This window comes from Nuphar pumila, chromosome 14 (genome assembly GCF_984573655.1).
Source record: "Nuphar pumila chromosome 14, dmNupPumi1.hap1.1, whole genome shotgun sequence".
Lineage (NCBI taxonomy): Eukaryota > Viridiplantae > Streptophyta > Magnoliopsida > Nymphaeales > Nymphaeaceae > Nuphar > Nuphar pumila.
In genome coordinates this window covers 91618337-91634999 of record NC_143262.1, presented here as the reverse complement: position 1 = coordinate 91634999, position 16663 = coordinate 91618337, and the positions used below count along the sequence as shown (strand labels likewise).

Below are 16663 nucleotides of genomic sequence, written 5' to 3'. Positions count from 1 at the left end.
AGGGTTATGCGGGGTTAAGGGAAAGACTTGGTTGCGAATGTGCAACCACCAAAAGTTTGATTTTTGCTTTTCGAAACAATGAATATTTCAAATATTTAAATCTTGCATGAAATCCCTTTTTTTAAAAGACTAGGCGAGCATGCGCAAATCTGCATGTTTAAGAGTAAGTATAAGCCTGTGCACATTTTAGTGTGGCGTCAAAGTAATTAACATAAAACGAGACTCGATGTGTGAAATCAAAGAACAAGCTAAATAAATTGTGTAAGCAATGCACGATGTACAAAAGCGTATATCAGCCAAATAAATTGCGTAAGCAATGTACGAAACCGTACATCGACCAAATAAACTGTGTAAGCAATGCACAATGTACGAAATCGTACATCGGCCAAATAAATTGCGTAAGCAATGCATAATTTACGAAACCATACATCGCCCAAATAAACTGTGTAAGCAATGCACAATTTACGAAACCGTACATCGGCCAAATAAATTGCATAAGCAATGCACGATGTACAAAACCGTACATCAGCTAAATAAACTGCGTAAGCAATGCACGATGTACGAAAATGTACATCGGCCAAATAAACTAAGCAATACACGATGTACGAAACCGTACATTGACCAAATAAATTGTATAAACAATAGCTTGTGCACGTAATAGTGCAGCGACAAAGTAAATGACATAAAGCGATACTCGACGTACAAAACCGCACATCGAGCTAAATAAATTGAGTAAGCAATGCTCGAGGTACAAAACTGTAGTCCAGCTAAATAAATGCAAATGGTAGCCTGTGCACTAAAGCACGGCGGCAAAGTAAATGACATATATATATATATATGACATAAAGGTACGATTAAATATTATATGCTTAATTTAGTTCATCTATTGTCCTTATTATCTGATCCGTTGCACTGATGGGGTAAGCTAAAAAGATATTTTATTAAGCTGCAAAAGAGAATGAATGCAATTAGTTAAAATAAAAGTAATAATCAACTCTTCTCTAGCAGGGGTGGAACCTAAACAGGATTAGATCCTACCCGCTTAGCCGGGTCCAGAGTCGGGGTAAGCCGAGCTAGGATCGGCGAGGACCAAGCTCACTGGGGCGAGTGAGCCGGTTAGGCCCTGACCGGGCCGGACTCGATTGGACCCCAACCGAGTCGGGCTCGGCAAACAGGGAAAACAGGGGAAACCGAGGGGGTGGGCTCTGTTCCGGCCGAGCCCGGCCCCAAGCTTGGACCCGGGTTGGGCTCGGTCTGGCTGCCGAGCCCGACCCGAACCATGGCAAGGGATCGAGCCTAGGCTCGGTCCATTCCCCCTGGTGGGCTAGACTCGGTTCAGACCGAGCCCAGCAACACAGGGGTAGGCTGACCGAGCCGGGCTCGGTTCCCTCACCAAGCAAGGGTCGAGCTGGGCTCGGTGTTGACCGAGCTCAACTGGGTCTTGTCGAGCTCACGGCAGCAGCAGCAATGCTGCGCAGAGGACCCGACCGGCACCGCTGTGAGGTGGAAACCAGGCCCCACTGCACCCCATGGTGGTATAGCAGGTGGCTGGGCCACGGCCACCGTGGGCAATCCATGCCGGAGATATATATATATATATATATATAGAGAGAGAGAGAGAGAGAGCAAGGAGGGGGCTGCGCCCCTCCCCCGACTCAGAGCGCAGGAGGAGGGGGTTGCGCCCCTCCCCCGACCTCTGAGAGAGAGAGAACAGGGAGAGGTGAGGGGGACGGCGCCCCTCCCAGCAATCTCGAGGAGACAGAAGGAGACGAAGAGAAGAGGAGAAAGAGACAGAGGTGCGTACCTGCAGGTTGTCGGCGCACGCAGGGGGGCTCCAGCTCCGACGAGGGTGAGACGCAGGGGGAGAGAGGGAGGAGTCGGGGAGAGAGAACGGGGGGTTCTCGCAGAGGTAGAGGTGGCCGGACCGGAGGGGTGTGGCCGGAAAAAGGGAGAGCGAGCGGGAGGAGAGAGAACAGTGTCGGGGGGTTTCCCTTTTACGCAAAAAGGGAAACCCTCTGCGTGCTTTACTTATAAGCATGGGGTAAGGACCGTAAGGTCGGTTCCGCATCCAGGTCTGGATCTGGGTTGAATCTGGATCCAATCCGGGTTCGAAAAAAAAAATTACGGGTTTTACAATATGAGTAGTGGTGTCAACGGGTCGGGTTTGGTTTAGACCCAAGTGGAAACTAACTTGGACCTGGTTTTCAGGTATGGTGTGGGGTCCAAACTCGGGTCTAATTAGGTCCACTATAAGAAAAAACATACTCAAACCCGATAAGAACTACATGAACTAGACCCGGACCATACCCGGTAAAACCATATTTTTTTATCATTTTTACATTGAAAAATTGTGGGTCTTAATCGAAACTCGGGCCTGGTATAAATTTTCATAAACTATACATGGGTCCATGTATTAACTGGACCTTCGAGTCCAAACCCGGGTCTTAATCGAGCCTTGTTATTTATCACCATACCAAGACCCTATAGGATTTGGTTCGGGTTGGGACGTTCTAGTAAACCTGACCCATTGACACCCTTATATACAAGACATCTCATTAACCTTTGAAAACTCTTCACATCTTGGACAAGATCACTTGTCCCTTTGTTGATCTTGTAGTTTATTTCAAGTGGAGTGTCAATAGGTTTCACATGGAGCATTCCAGTTTTCTTGACTAGGTCAATAGTATATTTCTTTTGGCACGTAAATATATCTTCTTTTGAGTGAGCGATTTGGATTTTGAGAAAGTATATGAGTTGTCCCGTGTCCTTGATTTCAAATTTATAATGAAGATAGTATTTCAGTTGCTTTATTAGAACATCATTGTCACCCATCACATTGATATCGTCAACATATACAAGAACGACCATGGTCCCAGAGATGTTGATGTTAGTGAACATGGAGTGGTCAGCAGAGCATCTTCAAACTCCAAACCCAGAGCCTCATTGAGCTTGGCGAACCATGCTCTCGACAATTGTTTAAGCTCATACAGGGTTTTCTTTAATCTACATCCAAGGCTCTTGTCCTACTCTTGTGGGTGACCTGGAGGTAGTTTCATATAAACCTCATCTTCTAATTCATCGTGAAGGAAGGTGTGCTTAATGTTAGGTTGATATGTGGGCCATTGCTTGTTGGCAGCTACTAAGAAGAATCAGTTGGGTCGGCTGGGGGTTTTTCGGTGAAGCCACTATCGGCATCCCATGTGTGGCGGTGGGCCTGCATAAAAGAACAGAAAAGCAGAGCGTACCTGAGGCGGCCATTATCGGAGGGCGGAGGACATTGCCGGAGAAGGGTTCTCTTCAACTCAGCCGGTCTGCAGCCACCACGAGCGCAGGCCTCCGTATGCAGACGGTGAGTCGACCTCTTCCCTCCTTAAACTTCTGTATTTTCACTCTATCAAAGGGTTGCTCATGAAACCCTTTTATAAGCTCAAAATGGGAACGATTGAGTAAATGTTCCCTCTGATTGCAGGTTTAACGGAAGGAACACATTCATGTGGGGAAGCGTTACCCACATCGTGGGTAACCACCACCAACGTGGTGGTTTAACCCAACATTCTCCCACTTGTTCCGACGATAAACCCTTTAACCAGAAAACCTTATGGGAATAGCTTGATGAATAGAATGACCTTTTTATTCTATTCTAAAGGTCCTTAGTTGAATCTCTAATCCTTAGGAGATTGACAACAACCATAATGAGAATCCAAAAACTGGAAGTGATCACTTTATTTATATGCATATGTCAAAAAGAGTTTAACAATCCCATCTTCATTACATGTTCGAAATGTAATCCCGGTGTTAGCCCTTTAGTAAGAGGATCAACGATCATTTCTTTGGTACTAATATTGACAATATGCACTAAATGATTCTCCGTCCTTTCTTTAACAACAAAATACTTCAATTTCATATGCTTGCATGACGTAGTACTTTTGTTGTTGTTCGAAAAGGACACTGCAACTTCATTATCACAGTAGACCTTCAGTGGCTTCCCAATGGAATTGACCACTTTTAACTGTGATATGAAGTTCTTTAACCATATAGCCTGCGATGTAGTCTCGTACAATGCTATGAATTCTGCCTCCATGGTGTGGGCAGCAGTGGTCGTCTGCTTTCCACTCCTCCAAGAGATCGCTCCCCCAGCAAGTAAGAAGACGTACCCAGTAGTAGACTTTCTACTATCAATGCATCCTCCTAAATCCGCATCTGAGTAACCAATGACCTCGAGGTGATCAACTTTATGATACGTTAACATATAGTCTTTTGTTCCTTGCAAATACCGCAAGACTTTCTTGGCAGCCTTCCAATGGGGTAAACCTGGGTTAGACTGAAATCTGCCAAGTACCCCTACTGCAAAAGAAATATCTGGTCGAGAACATGTTTGCGCGTACTGCAAACTGCCAACAACTGATGCATATGGATAAGCACTCATCTGTGCTTTGTCAATATCGTTCTGTGGACAATCCTTTAGGCTCAGCTTGTCACCTTTTGATATGGGTGTAAAAGTAGGAGAACAATTCTCCATCCTGTATCACTTTAACACCTTTTCTATATAGGATCTTTAAGAGAGACCTAGAACACCTTTTGTTTTGTCTCGACGAATCTCTATGCCAAGAACATAAGCAGCCTCACCCATATCTTTCATATCAAAATGTGATGCAAAAAACTGTTTTGTCTCTGAACGTAACTTTATATTGTTGTTTGTAAGTAAGATGTCATTCACATACAACATCAATATAATGAACTTACTACCACTTTCCTTAAGGTATATACATTGATCAATAATGTTTTCTGTAAACCCGAAAGTCACAATGACTTGGGAAAATTTAATATACCACTGTCGGGAGGCCTGTTTAAGTCCATATATTAATTTGTTAAGCTTACAAACCAAACGATCATTTTCAGAGAAACAAAAAGGTTGTTCCATGTATACCTCTTCATTCAGATCCCCGTTGAGGAACGTTGTTTTCACATCCATTTGATGTAGCTCTAAGTCATAATGAGCTACGAGTGCCAAAATTATCCTCATTGACTCCTTAGTTGAGACAGGAGAAAATGTCTCATTATACTCAATGCCCTCCATTTGGGTGAATCCTTTGGCAACCAATCTAGCTTTATGTCTCTCTATGTTACCTTTGGAGTCCTTCTTGTTCTTAAAGACCCATTTACACCTTACGAGCTTTACTCTTTTAGGTAACGTGACAAGATCCCACACTTGATTTTTAGCCATAGAGTCTAACTCTTCTTTCATGATTTCTATCCAGTGCGAAGATTGTTTGCTTTTAACAGCTTCCATAAAAGTCAACGGGTCATCATCCATATCTATGAAATCACCAGGCTCCTGAAGGTACACCACATAATCAGGATGTATGGCAGATCTCCTAATCCTTGTAGATCTCCAAACAGGTCATTCCTGAGTCTCAGATTGAACCTGATCATCCTGTTCGTACTCTTCCGCATTGTCCACAATAGGTTCACTTTGGATTTGTGTATTAACAATCGAATGATCAACCACACTATCATTAGGAATAACAATGTGGTATCTTTCGATGTTTTCCTTAACAGGTGATGAAACTGGATCCTGTATTTCCTCAAAACCAATGCTTTGAAGTGCACTTAATCCTATTGAACCATCTTTTAGGAATTTAGCCTTATCCGTTTCAACAATTTATGGTGAATGAGATGGGCAATAAAACCAATACCCTTTTGATCTTTCTAGATAACCAATGAAATATCCATTGGTTGTTCTTGGATCAAAGACTTTAATGTGGGGGTTATACAGTTTAGTATCTGCAGGACATCCCCATATGTGCATATAAGACAATGATGGTTTTCTACCTGTCCACAGCTCGTAAGGAGTTTTAGGCACAGATTTCGTAGGAACCTTATTCAAAATATGCACAGCGGTCCTTAAGGCTTCACCCCACAACTTTATGGGAAGTGTTGAATAATTCAACATGGCCCTGACCATTTCCTTAAGCGTACAATTTCTCCTTTCAGCTACACCATTCTGATAGGCACTACCAGGCATGGTATATTGAGGCACAATGTCTTCCTCTTTAAGAAATCGCGCTAATGGTCCTTCCCTTTGCCCCATCTCAGTAAACCTATCATAATATTCGCCACCTCTATCAGACCTAACTATTTTAATAACCTTATCGGTTTGTTTCTCTACTTCTTTCTTAAATTCCTTAAACATCTGAAAAACATCAGATTTTTCAAAAATCAAGTAGAGATACATATACCGAAAATAGTCATCAATAAAGATGACGAAATATTTTTCGCCTGTGTAACAGGGGGAAAATGGTCCACATACATCAGTATGGACTATTTCTAATATCTCACTACTGCGTTTGACACTCTCTTTATATGTGTTTGTATGCTTAGCGTTTATGCAATCAACACATTGACGCAATGCTTTCAAGTTAAAGGAGATAAAATAGTAGGAATGAGAGTGTATCAGCTTGATCAGATCCGATCAAGGATGCAGCTGAATCAAAATAGGGCCCGATTGCGTGATTAGATCACGTTGTGATCAAGAACGATAAATAGGGTATATTAATGACAGAATGAAGAAGGGAGAAAAAGGTATTTTCAACAAAGGATTTGGGGTCAAAAATCTGGGCTGAGTCACTCGATCCTCTTTGAGTTGACTCGGATTAGGTAGGAAGATAGTTTGATCAGATCTGATTAACGTCAGATCTGATCAAGTTCAAGGGACAAAAAAAGAAGGAAGACAGAAACTGTAGGGAGAAGAAGGAAGGCAGATTTGATTATCGTCAGATCTGAATGATGTCAGGTCTGATTGAGAAGAAAAGAATGGACTGGGTCAGTCGTAAACAGAAAAAAAAATTCAGACGAGATGGGGAGACAAAAAAAAAACATTTTCTTGACTTAGAAGAGGAAATCGAGAAAAGAAGGATCTTTCTGACATACCTTTGAGATCAATTCCAGTTCCAGCTGAAGCATGACTCTGATACCATGTTAGATTTTCAATCTTCAGGTCGTTCCACGCATGAGAGCTGAGAAACAGAGAGAGATAGTGAAAGGGAGAGAGAAGTTGGAGAAAAACCGATACCCTGTTACATTAGGGTCGACTGCTGTGTATACTCATTTATATTAACATGCTATTACAAAATTAAGGTACTAAAATACCCTCATTACAATAAATTATATTACATAATGCCATTAATGAGAAGTGAATGTCACGGGTCTGGATCTCCAGATCCATGACCCGTAACAAGAGAAAACACTTCTTTTTAGGGAATTGTGAGAGCCAGGATCAAGTGCCATCACATGTCAGTGTACCTCTGCACCAGGCAGACCATTATCCGCTTTTGGGCCCCACAACTTACAGACTGTCAGCCAAAGATGGAGGGCATCAGGTGCAGTGGCACACTTCAAAGTGTGCACCTGATCTTGGCTCGATCTAGTGAGGGCTCAGAACGCACTGACCCGCCCACGACGCTCTGCCACTGAATCCTGTTGACTCTATCCTTAGGGTCTGGGGCGCATGCCAACGCCATGCTCCATGCCAATCGAAGCCATCATCACATGCATCTTAGCACCAACTTAGCCATGCAGCTGGACCATGATGTCACATCCCAACCGTTTACTGATATACATTGTTGTTGCTTTGTTCATTTTTTTATATTTACTCTTATTGCTTTGGATCAGATATTTGTGTGCATTCTGATTCAAATGTAATACTCTATACCAATTTGGGCTCCAATTATTATTCAGATCCAACTTCTGCGACTAAACCGTTTCATCCAACCTGAATCCATATTGTTTACATACCTATTTGTAAATAATCCAGCATGCTGTAGATGTCGACTCTCCCACCACAATGCAAATTTTAAAATAGGACTTCCTCAGAGTTGGCCATGTTCTGGACTAGGATTAGAGACCCAATGGAACCTGGACCAGACCTTATGTCAGAAACTCAGACATGAGCACAACTAGGGTATTTCGAATATGGGTACATATCCAACCCCTTTCATACTTGAAGGGGGTTGGCTCGTAAAGGCTCTTGAAGTAACAAATGTTCAGTAGTAAGAAAAGGGCTGAAAAAGATAAACCATTATATAATCATTTACTGAAATTCAAAGCGGCCAATCGTACATACTATGGATTACATGATGGTGCGACGCGACGAAGCAGGTTATATGTTCCCCCCCGGAACACGCAGGTGCGTGTTCTCAGGTCTGAATGAGCGCCACATAAGTAAGCACGTGGAGCTCGTTTCCCCGTGTGTGTCAGCATCACTTAGCATCGGAGTCTGGTTTGTTTGAAAAGACTTAAGTACCCTTTCCCGCTATTAGCGCGATGAAACAACGTTTCAAGTAAAGGACAAAAATATCCTCTCGCCAAAAGAGAGAAAGGATTAAAATCATCATCGTTTTCGACCTAAGAAGTAAGCAATTCTGCTTTAACAGGAGCTCCTCTCAATATGTCGCCCTAAACGTTCTGGCTCACCCTTTGACAATGCACCATCTACTATAACAAGAGCTCCCTTTGACGACGCAGTGTGATCATCGCAAAATTTTTCCTCTCGTAATATTCCCTCTCTGCCTTCTCTTTTCCTTTTCTAACCTCTATTTTCTCCTTTTTGAAGGGAGAAAATAAAAGACGGAAAGAAAGAGAGAAAAGAAAAGAAAAAGGAGAGAAGATGAATTCTTTTGCGGGGTCTCACTTGACCTTAATTTTGAAAATATTTTGAAATAACTCGCCTCTGTTTTTGAAATATTTATGAGAAAACTGGGAGACAGGATCCGCTCGTCGGTACGAGATTCAACCGTTTCTGGTGTCTTTACCAGAGGTAATCGAACCAAGGGTCGAATTCATGCCTTTTGCTTTGCCAAGAAATTATCTAAGAATTTATCCTAAGTCTAAATGCACAAAGAATCATGCTTGTGCAAATGAAAAGATATATGCTCTTTTCGAAAAATGATTCGAAAAATTCCCAAGTATTTCTGAGATATATCTGATGATAGTAGTGAAGAAATGGTTTCTAACTTAGAACTTAAGATTTAAAGTTCTAAGTTTTTAGAATAATCAAGAGCCTTGGGAAAATAAATCTGGGTTTGAAAAATGATTTTGAAACTGAGATGAGAGAAAAAGAGAAGAAATGAAATTTCAAAGTCATAAATGGCCTTTGAATTAGAATTTTGAACTTGGATGAATATTTGCAATGGAATTGAATTCTAACTTTTGAAGTTTGAAGTCAGAATGAAAATATGGGAAATTTAAAATAGAATTTGATTTGTAAGTTGGAATTTCAAGATGAAATCCGAATCCAAGATCTGGATTCTGAATAGAGTTTAAAGTTGAATTTTGGATTTAGGATCTGAAATGGGAACTTGATTTGAAATCTAGAATGAAATGGAATTGGTTTTAAGAATTGGAATTAAAGTGGAATTTGGATCTGGAATTTTGAATGGAATTGGATTCAAGATTTGGAATCCAAGATGGTATTTGGATCTGAAATCTGAGATCCAAGATAGAGTTGGACTCTGAATCCTAAGATGGAATTGGATCTAAAGTCTGAGATCCAAAGTAAAGTTGGATTCTGGATCCTAAATGGATTTCGGATCTTCAATTTGAGATCCAAGATGAAGTTGGATTTTTGGATCCTAAAATGGAATTGGATCTGAAGTCTAAGATCTAAAGTAGAATGGGGATCTAGATCCTAAGTGAAATTTGGATCTGTAATCTGAGATCCAATGTAGAATTGGGTTCTGGATCCTAGTATAGATTTGGATCTGAAGTCTGAGATCTAAAGTAGAATTGGATCTTGAACCCTAAGTGGAATTTAGATCTGTAATCTGAGATCCAAAGTGAAACTGGGTTCTGGATCCTAAAATGGATTTTGGATCTGAAGTCTAAGATCCAAGATGAATTGTATTTAGAAAACTGGATCCAAGTTGATCTAACTTTGGATTTGGGTTTTGAAAGTCCAAATGGGACTTTTGAAGATGGATCTGGGTTTTGAAAACCCAGTTTAAAATTTTAAGAAGAGTCAAGATTCAAAATCAATCTCAAACTTATGATTTTTGAATTTGAAGATAAGAAGATAAACTTGATTTTTGAATTTGAAGATGAATCAGAAACTTCAAAGTTAAATTGAGCTTTGAAATTGAATTTTGAGCTGAGTTGGAAATTTGAAGTTTGAATATAAAATGATTTTGGAATTTCAAAGTCGAATTGGACTTTGAAATTGAATTTTTGAATCTTGAAATGAGATAGAATTGCATTTGAATAAGATTTGATCCGAGAAAGGAAGAAGAAGAATCACTTGGAATTTTGAAAAGGGAATTTTAAAAATATGATGCAATTTTATCCTATATGATGAATGAATTTGAATAAGTTTGAAATTGGATTTGAAAATCATATTGTATTCTTCAAATGAATTTAAATAAGATTAATGATATAATACACTCCTGACTATGGTCATTGAATGTATTATATAATAGTCATATCTAATTTCAAATGAAGGATAAAATACCCTTTTGGTGCTTTTATAGAATTTAAAATGAAATTAATTCTCAATATACCCTGACTATGGCCATTGGTATATATATTGAATTAATTTTAAATTAAATTCTGATAAAAGAAGAAAATATTTTGGGAAAATATGATGAATTTTGAAAATGGATCCAGTGTGGATCCAGTGTTATTTTGTAAAAGATAAAAATGTTAAGTTTTGTCCACACCCTGACTATGACCATTGATATGGATCATCAACTTAGTATTTATTATCTCTTACGAAATGGTGCATGTGCCATTCGTATTTCACCATTGTGAGAATTTTGGGAAATAAAGGCAAAAATGTATGAAAATAAATAATTCATGAAGTTTGCAATGCTCATTCATTCTACCTAAAACAGGGAATGTAAATTCTCATTTAAATCTAGCTATTACAACACATAAAATCAAATTTACACTTCTGAATGATAACTTTATCCACATATTTCTTGCAAAAGATAAAATTAGCACCAACAAAAGGATGTATATAGAAGGAAAGCATCACATTGTTTTTAAGATGCAAGATGATGGGAATGTTCATGCCTATACTCTAAGCCAATGAAATTTTAATATATCATAGACGAGAAAAACACATGTATTGGAATGAATTGAATGAAGAAATGAATGTCCAAAGATGCATATGTAATATGCTAAAAAATGGATGTTTGGGCTATATGCATAATGCCCTAAAAACTATTGTTTCAGTTTTGAAGATAATCACATGATATAACTATGGATATGCTAACTTAGTCTTACTCATAGGGGAACAAAACCTCATTCAACTTCATACATGGGTTATCAAGGAGAGTTCATATCACATAACATTTCAGAAATTGCGCTGGCTTGCCTTGCAATATAGACACTTGCTAACTTTTTTTTCAGCAGCACCTCAGCTTGTTGCACTAGAAGTCATGGGGCTGTAGATATGATACAACAGGTGGCTGTGAGAAGAGGTAAGATAGTGTACATATAACAGTGTATTTTGCAGGTGAGGAGATGAAAATGGAGGCAAATATGCTGTTGTCAGCGAGGCTACAGGTGACATGACATGGACTTAGTTCAATATCAACAGGATTCGCGAACTCATAGCTATTTTCTGGTACTTCTTCCTTCATTACCGAGCCTGGAGATGTAGATTCCAGGGACTGTTTCGATCCGTTGGCAAAAAGATTCTAGATTATTTTGATGAATATATGATGTTGCATTTGATATCATCACAATCTCTTTAGAAAGGACACTTAATGCTTTCAGCATAGCATCAACCTTTTGTAGATCATCTGAGAAATACATATTTGACTCTTACAGCTTCTTAATGGCTTTGTTGCTCTAAATCAAGGAAGAGACGTTACATTGCTTCATCAGAGAGTTGTATAATATGGAGAATCTAGAAGGCTACAAGCAACACATGTTAGAATTCCTGAATCAAAATACAGACCCAATGGTGCAAGGTAATCATCTAAATTCCCTTTACTAACTATTTTTTTTTTTTGCAGAACAACTGATACATTCTTCACACTCAAAAAGGATTTTCTTCACAGGAGGCTGATAAAGGAGGTCTTAAAGGGAAGTCAGTACACTCAGAGAGGTTAACTACCCCTACCTCAAAGCAAAAGTATAGAGATTATGTTAAAGCAATAGTGTTTGGACCAGGAGATACAGATACACAGTGTATTCGCGCGACATCCCCAGTGTGATAAACATTTTCTGTGTTAAGATGCGAGAACTACTGAATGTCTTCTAAGAGATTGTTTCATTTCCACCAAAACGTTTGGTTTCATGGTTTGCAAGGAGCATTTTCATTTCGGCCACATGACTACGCTCCAGGAGATGTCCAATCTATCATATGATATTTATACCTTAATCCATTTACATTAACCAGAATTACCTTCTGTTGTATGTAACTCTTCACCCAAATGTCTTTATAAGCAAATAAGAAAGACGTGAACCTAAGACTCCAAGAGGGGAATGGCATTTCATATTTTCAACAGAAGAAAATGGTAGCCTACAGAGGTGATGATGGATATCAAGCTGAGCATTGTGATCAATATGCAGGTATATGAATGGAGTGAATGTTAATGTACGAAACGCAACAGTGGTGAATAAATCACCATGGATAGAAACGATGTGTATCATGAGACCATATACGCAGGTGAAGTAAAAAGTAAAACAAACACATGATTCATATTAAATAATATAGCAATGAGCAGGAAACGAGTTGGATGAAAAATCCCTTAACACCATCGTAACATATACTGATACTAGCAAGAGTCTGGAGATCATCAAGACAGTCAATAACAGAACTGATCGACTATGAGGCTTTAGTGAGCTGTGATCTCTCCCTCGAATGGGAAGCATGAAACATAGAACAGAATGATGGTAATGTAAGAACTGCTAAATATTGGAATATACCCTTGGATCAGATGCATCCGAAAAAAAAAGAACATAGTTGAAATACTTGGAATCCAGCATGATGAGGGATGGAAGATGGAAAACCGAAACAGGGTAAACAAAATGCTATGGAATATTATTGAAATGAGAAATTAACCAAAATGAGATCAACAAAAAATTGTTGGATCGAAACAAAAGTAAATGAAATACCGATTTAAACGAAATGCTACAAACTAATACGTAAGTAGAAATCCACAGATGGTATGCATTACAAATAAAAGGAAGAAACAAAACAAAAATAATAACAAAAGAAAAAAAAGAGAAAGAAAGAGAAAAAGAAAAGGAAAGAAAAAAATGTGGGAGTGTATCCACTCCATTGATGTTGCAATATGCAGGCCGGTCCTGCTATATGCAGGTCGACCTTGCAAATAGTGCACTCAGTGAGCCGAAATTGAAAGCAGGATGAATAAAATGGATATTATATGAAGATCGACCTAAAAAAAAAAAGCTTGAAATGATGATTTTACAGAGGAAACAGAAGGGAAAGTAAGCACTCTTACCTTAGATCAACAGAGGTCGAAATCAGAGAGGTGAGTCCTCCAGACGTGTTGCAGGAGGATCGTTTGCTTGCTATTTACTTGATCGAGGGGTGGTATCTCCTCTGGAGAATATATCAGCCTCCTGATTTTGCAGTGATTTTGATAGAAGGATTCAATTCCTGTTTCGCCGAGCCAAGAGGGAGTTCTTCCCTTTTCTACTGTGGAAGCCCTTCTCCATTGAAGAAGAAGGGGATTTCGGGGGAGAGAAACACAATAAAGGGAATTGATCGATCGTGTATGCTCGAGAGAAAGAGAATGAATACTCGATATGAAGAAGTAGACGCGAGGGACAGAGAACGGATGCTTGATGAAAGGAAGTTGATGAAGGTGGATTACAATGGATATTCGCAAGGAGAAAGATCAATCCCCCACAGAAGATCGGGGTCTCTTCTTAAGGAGGGCTTGGAAGGCTCGAGAGAGGAGGCCGTTAAGGATTGAGGGTTGAGGGGAGGGGAGGCTGTTGGAAGATCAACGATCGTGAATCAAGAGAGAGGATACGCGGGAGGAGTTTGTTAGGAATTCTCCACTTTTTCCAAAAGGAGGTTTCCTTTTTAGGGAACTTTTTGAAAAATGGTTATGAAATGAGGTTTTCAGAAAAATTGTCTTAAAAAGATTTCAAAAGTTCAAAAATCACTCATTTTCTTGTAGCTTTTCTCAATTTTTTTAGTTTTTTTTTTGTGTTGTTTTTCAATTTTTTTTGTATTTTTAGAATAAAGTCCTAAAGCTTTACGAGAAACCAAATATTTAAAACTATTTTTTTTGTGTTTTTTGTAAAATATTTACAAAATGGAATTTTTTTGAGATATTTTGAGAAAATTTCTTCAGAAAATGGATTTGGGTCTGAATTTTTGAGAAATATTCGAGGTTTACAACCTCGAACTGAGAAATATAGGGTCGAGGATCCAACAGAGTGCCGGATGAGCCGCCCGAGCCTTTCAAAATCATTTTTTGGTATTTTTGTGATTTTATTTTGAAAATCGGACAACGGGGCTCATATTTGTATTTAAAATACTGAGTTCAAACCCGGAGTTGAATTTGAATATATCAATGTGGAATTTAATCCAGAAATTTGAAGAAAGACTGAAATTTAGCTTTGAAATCACTTTGAATTTCTAAAAAATAGAATCAGGGGCAAAAGGATCATTTTTACAAAACTTTGAAAAATTTGGGGTGTTCACACGCAGCCTTTGACGTCGTCTGCTGCCGTGGGATCACCCTTTGTCATCGTTTGCTGTCATCGTAGCACCCCTTTGTCGCCGTCTGTTGTCGCTGACGCACCCCTTTTCGTCGTCTATTGCCGTTAGAGCGTAGTCGGAGCACCGTTGCCACCATCGGCTGCATCTACCTTCTAGGTATTTTTCCTCCACTATCGGATTAGCAAAACTTGTGTCCTTTCAGTGAGTTTTGTATAAGGTTTCGTTATGTAAACAAATAGATTTGTTAATCTGAATGCTAAATCTTACAACTAGTTATATTATTCATGCTAAATAACACCTATTTTCATACTGAGACAAATCGATTTGTACCTATTCACCTTCTGGGCGTCGAAAAATAGTTGGCACGATTTGTTCTTATGAAGGCCAAATATTACAACGATATGAGGGCTAAATTTCTACAATGATTTGTAAGTTTGAATTGAACAATGATTTATACATTTAATACAGTAGCGATTTATTTGATATAGCAACGATTTATACGTTTCAAGCAGTAGCGATTTACGATTTATGATTCATGATTTATACATTTAAAGCAGCCACGATTTATACATTTAATGCAATAGCAATTTATGATTTACAATGATATGTACTTATGAAGGGTTCGATTTCTACAACGATTTATACATTTGAAGCAGCAATTTATATGTTCGATGCAGCAACGATTTATACGTTTGAAGCAGTAGACATGTGTATTTATGATTTATGAAGTTACCACAATTTGTACTTAAGTTTGCTAAATTGTACTACGATGCTTACTTACGAAGCCAAAACGTTACAACGATAAGTACTTATGAAGGGTGTGATTTGTACAATGATTTATATGTTTGAAGCAACAACGATTTATACGTTTGATGCAGTAGCGATGTGTAATTATGAAGTTACCTCGATTTATACTTAAATTTGTTAAATTATACTACGATGTTTACTTATGAAGCCAAATATTGCGACGACTTGTAATGTTGGTGATTGTGTAACGAATGTGATAATTTATTAAATTTATGTGTTTTGCAGGGTAGCAATGACTATAATTCGTAAGACAAGAGAGCCTTCGTCGTTGGAAGGGATGACTCTTAGAGAAATCATCTGCCGATCCGCAATCGTTTTCGAAATTAGCACGTACCAAATAAATGAGGGTAATGATGACACATAGCTGCCTCAGGTTCCCAAGTGCACTCCTCCAGCCCGTGATGTTGCCAACACACTTTCACAAACAAAATCGTCCTATTTCACAGCGTCTTTTCTTGACAGTCTACAATCTCCACTGGCCTTTCCTCCATAGTCAAGTCTGGCTGCACCTCGATCACCTCATAGTGAATCACATTTGAGGGGTCAGGTACATACTTTCTCAACATCGAGACATGAAATACATCATGGATCTGCGAAAATTGAGGAGGGAGCGCTACTCGATACACAATCTCCCCAATGCATCCAAGAACCTCGAAGGGTCCAACATACCGAGGACTCAGTTTCTCTTTCTTTCCAAACTGGAAGATACTTTTCGTAGGCGAAATCCGAACAAACACGTGATCGCCAACCTTAAAATTGAGCTCTTTATGGTGCCGATCAGCATAGCACTTCTGCCTACTTTGCGCTGCAATCAGCCTTTGTCAGATTAAACGCACCTGGTCCGCATAATGTTGGATGCTTTCGGGAGACTCCACTGCTCTCACTCCAACCTCATCCCAGCATACAGGGGATCTTCATGGTCGGTCATACAAAGCTTCATATGGGGCCATGCCAATACTAGCACGAAAATTGTTATTGTATGAAAACTCTGTCAGCTTCATATGTTTGTCCCAATCGCCTGCCCAATCTAAAGCACATGCTCTCAGCATATCCTCAAGCGTCTGGATCGTAGGCCCAAATTTGCAAATTTCAAAATATTTTTTTATATAAAAAAATATAATGGCAAAAACTTACGGTTTTTGCAGTACTGGC

The 16663-nt window shown here is 39.2% G+C and overlaps 1 protein-coding gene across 1 annotated transcript in view; it reads right to left on the bottom strand.

Moving 5' to 3' along the window:
• LOC149817417 (SWIB/MDM2 domain superfamily protein) overlaps nucleotides 1-1926 on the bottom strand; it is a 39809-nt gene extending 37883 nt beyond the window's left edge. The window contains exon 1 of the mRNA XM_089987282.1: nucleotides 1805-1926. The gene's annotated coding sequence lies outside the window, so the exon portion shown is untranslated. The remainder of the gene's footprint in view (nucleotides 1-1804) is intronic.
• Between the last annotated feature and the right edge of the window lie 14737 nt (nucleotides 1927-16663).